General features: G+C 36.0%; 1 long non-coding RNA gene across 2 annotated transcripts in view; it reads left to right on the top strand.

Annotated features, from left to right (window-relative positions):
- The first annotated feature begins 2,776 nt into the window (after window positions 1-2,776).
- The window catches only part of LOC120095602 (uncharacterized), a 14,458-nt gene continuing 12,735 nt past the window's right edge, over window positions 2,777-4,499 (top strand). For both annotated transcript variants that reach the window (XR_005491164.2, XR_005491163.2), the window contains exon 1: window positions 2,777-3,131. This is a non-coding gene — a long non-coding RNA (uncharacterized LOC120095602). The remainder of the gene's footprint in view (window positions 3,132-4,499) is intronic.

Below are 4,499 nucleotides of genomic sequence, written 5' to 3'. Positions count from 1 at the left end.
GAAGTTCTATTTCTTTGTCGAGTCTTTGTGTGGTTTACATACCAGGGTAATTGTGACCTGATAGAATGAATTAAGTAGTGCTCCTTCTGTTTCTAGTTTGTGGAATAGTTTGAGGAGTATTGGTATTACCTCTTCTTTGAATGTCTGGTAGAATTTTGTACTACAACCACCTGGCCCTCAGAATTTTTGGTTGGAAGACTTTTAATGACTGGTTCTATTTCCTTAGGTTCTGTGGGAGTGTTTAGATAGTTTACCTGATCTTTACTTATCTTTAGTATGTTATATCTATCTGGAAATCAATCCATTTTGTTTAGACTTTCCAGTTTTGTGGAATACAGGCTTTTGATGTAAGACCTAATGTTTTTGAATTTCTTCAGTTTCTGTTGTTATGTTCCCTTTTGATATCTGGTTCTGTTAATTTGGATACTGTCTCTGTGACTCTTTCGATAGTTTAGCTAAGACTTTGTCTAATTTGGTTATTTTCTCAAAGAACCAACTTTTAGATTTATTGATTTTTTTGTATTGTTCTCTTTGTTTTTAATTGACTGATTTCAGCCTTGAGTTTGACTATTTCCTTCCTTCTGTTCCTCTTGGCTCTGCTTGCTTCTTCTTTTTCTAGAGCTTTCAGGTGGGCTGCTAAGTTATTGGTATGAGATCTCTCCAATATCATTATAAAGGAACTTAGTGCTACAAATTTTCCTCTTAGCACTGCTTCCATTGTGTCTCATAAGTCTGGGTATGTTATGCCTTCATTTCATTGAATTTCTTAAAGTCTTTAATGTCTTTCTTGTTTTTTACCCGACTAAGTTATCGCTGAGCAGAGAATTGTTCAGTTTCCATGAGTATGTGGACTTTCTGTTGTTATTGAAGTCAGCCTCAATCCATGGTGATCTGATAGAATGACAAGGTTACTTCAATCTTCTTGTATCTGTTGAGGTTTGCTTTGTGCCCATTTGTGTGATCAGTTTTGGAGAAGATTCTGTGAGATGCTGAGAAGAATGTGTATTCTTTTGTTTTGGGGGTGAAAGGTTCTGTAGATACCTTTTTAATCCCTTTGGTTCATAATATCTGCTAGTTTGTTTCTCTATTTTCTGTTTTGGTGATCTATCCATTGGTCAGAGTGGAGTGTTGACTTTCCCCATTATTATTATGTGGGCTTCAATGTATGATTTGAGCTTTAATGAAGTTTCTTTAATGAATGTGGGCGCCCGTGTGTTTGGAGCATTTATGTTCAGAATTGAGACATCATTTTGGTGGATCTTTTTACTTTGATAAGTATGAAGTGTCCTTCTCCATTTCTTTTGATAACATTTCATTGAAAGTCTATTTTATTAGATATTAGAATGGCTTCTCCAACTTGTTTCTTGGGTCCGTTTGCTTGGAAAACCTTTTTCCAGCCCTTTACTCCATGGTATTGTCTGTCTTTGTTGTTGAGGTTTCTTGTACGTAGCAGAAGATGGATTTTGTTTACATATTCAGTCTGCTAACCTGTATAATTTTATTGGTGAATTGAACCTGTTGATGTTCAGAGATATTAATGACCAATGACATTAGTAGTTCCTGCTATTTTGATGTTGAAGGTGTGTGTGTCTTCTTTTTTTTTCAGTTTTGCTGTGAGATGATTAATTTACTGTGTTTCCTTGGGTGTAGTTCCCCTCTTTGTGTCAGAGAGAGTTTTCCTTCTAGTATCCTCTGTAGTGCTGGATTAGTAGAAAGATATTGTTAACACTTGTTCTTTTTTTCATGGAATCTTCATCGTGGTTTCTCCATCTGTGTTCATTGAGAGTTTTGCTGGGAATAGGAGTCTGGACTGACATCTGTGGTCTCTTAAGGTCTGCAAACATCTGTCTAGAATCTTCTGGCTTTTAGAATATTGTTGAGAAGTCAGGTGTAATTATGATAGGTTTGCCTTTATGTTACTTGGCCCTTTTCCTGGTAGCTTTTTGTATTATTCTGTAACTTTGTGTTTTGAGTATTATGTGGTAGGAGGATTTTCTTTTCTGGCCCAATCTATTTCATGTTCTGTAATCTTCTTATATGTTTATTGGTATCTTTTTCTTTAGGTTAGGGATATTTTCTTGTATGATTTTGTTGAATTTTTTTTTGGCCTTTTAAATTGAGAATCTTCACCCTCCTCTATTCCTATTATTCTTAGGTTTGGTCTTTTCAGAGTGTCCCAAATTTCCTGGATCTTTTGAGTTAGTAACTTTTTACATTTGGTATTTTCTTTGATTGATGTATCCATTTCTTTGATGGTATCTTCTACACCTGATTCTTTCTTCCATGCCTCTTCTGTTGGTGATGCTTGCATCTGTAGCTTTTGATTTCTTTCCAAGGTTTTCCATCCCCAGGTTGCCTCTGTTTGTGTGTGTGTGTGCGCGCGCGAGTGTGCATGTGTGTGTGTGTGTGTGTGCGTGTGTGTGTGTGTTTTGTTGCTTCTATTTCCATTTTTTAGGTCTTGAATGATTTTATTCATTTTCTTTGCTTATTTGATTGTATTGTCCTGAACTTCTTTAAGAGACTTACTTTTTTTTTCTTTAAGGGCTTCTACCTGTTTGATTGTGTTTTTCTGTATTTTCTTAAGGGAATTATTTATACCCACTTCAAAGACCTCTGTCATCTTTGTGAGATGGGATTTCAGGGCACGGTTTTGTTTTTCAGGTGTGTTAGCATATTCAGTGCTTGCTGTAGTAGGAGAGCTGGATTCTGATGATGTCATAATGTATTGGCTTCTGTTCATTATGTTCTTGTGCTTGCCTTTTGCCACTACTTACCTCTGGTTTTGGTTGGCCTGAGTGTCCCACTTGAAGAGGCAGATCAGAAGTGCTTGGAATACTTTTATAGACAAAGTATCTAAGGATTGAACAGTATGACATGAAAGCTCTTTCTGATTCTTTACTGCTAGAAGAGTTACAGAGCCTAACTAAGACATATTTGGGGGCTATTGATTCTGAAAAAGAAATCATAACTAGGAACAGAGGTGTATGTGAGATACTAAATAGTATAGGGAACAGTACATTTTGTTGGAGATCTGGTCAACCTGAAGCAGTTTGAGGCAGATGATTTCACTTAGCAGACAAGTCCTAGCCTCATGAACCTAATGTCCATGTATTGATCAACAGCACCAAAAGGTAAACATCAAAACAAAACAAAAAACCCAAACCAAACAAGCAAACCAATACCTTATTTAGGGAAAGTATTTAGGGTATTAGACCTACACTGCCGTATGTGGTGGCCACATGGCCATAGAAGACATTTTAAAAATGTGGCCAATCTTATCTAAAATGTGTAGTTTCAAATATATAATTTTAGAGACATGGGAAAATATATAATTTTTGCAATATTGATTGCATGTTAAAAAAACCTTAATATTTGAGATATTGTAGACTATAGCATTCCATTAATTTCATCTCTTATTTCTTTTTTTTCAAGAGGTACTTTATTTTAAATTATGCCTATGCTTGTGTGTCTGCATGTATAAGTCTACATTTGTGAATCTGCATGTATGAATCTGCATGTGCACGCAGATTTCTGTGTAGGCCAGAGGTACCAGATTTCCATGTGCTAGAGTCAGAGGTGGGTATTATGCACCAACATGGGTGCCTGGGAACTGACTTTGGGTTCTCTGTAAGAGTAGTATATTCTCTTAATCATTGGGTTATCTCTTTAGCAATTTTTGTGATTTATAAAGACCCAGCTATTAGAAAATTAAAATATACCCATGGTGCTCATATTCACGGCTGACATTATATTTCTATTGGGAAGCTCTACTCTACAGAATGCTTATGGATGGATATCAAAGAGACTTTGGGATTGAGAATATAATTGTAGACCATGCAAAATATGCAGATCGAGAAAGAGGAGGAGGCCAAAGAGAATTCGAAGGCAGAGACAGAAAGTGATGCTGGTTTCCCAGGCACACCAGAAAGTGGGAGCTTCAGAAAGCCAGGACATGATTTTTCTAATTAATGAGCATTAGTCTATTGGAAAATACAAGAAGAAAATTATTCCCCTCTCCCCCAGAAAGGCATATTACCAACAAGATTCTAAGATCAAAATAACAAAAGATACACTGGGCTGAGAGAGAGGCTGATGTCCAAGGACCCACTTAGTAAATCAAGAAGTAAGAAGAAGGAAAAAAAAAAAACTCTCTTAAGTATCTACAAAGCTAAATTGAAAGGAAACATTTTTACTTTGAAAAAGAACTTCTACTCTATTTTCTTGCAGTGAAAAATGAGGTGTTTTGAACAGTGAGATTCTGGTAATTTGAGCCATGTGTCTCCTGTTTATAGAATTTAGGAAAATGGGTTGCAGTAAAAAAAAAAAATCAGTGTCACAAATGATTAAAGATGCATTGTAAGGAAAAAAGAAAGATGCTCAAAAACGAAGGACACAAAAATTATAGGATTCCTAAGAAACAAAGGTCTTTTGCGCGGAAAATGAAAGGAACATCATTCCCACCCCTGGGTACATGACAGTAGGAAAGAATGGTTTCTAAA

Source organism: Rattus norvegicus, chromosome 11 (assembly GCF_036323735.1).
Source record: "Rattus norvegicus strain BN/NHsdMcwi chromosome 11, GRCr8, whole genome shotgun sequence".
In the NCBI taxonomy this organism is placed as follows: domain Eukaryota; kingdom Metazoa; phylum Chordata; class Mammalia; order Rodentia; family Muridae; genus Rattus; species Rattus norvegicus.
The sequence above is the reverse complement of the archived record's forward strand: the minus strand, read 5'-3'. Positions and strand labels throughout refer to the sequence as shown.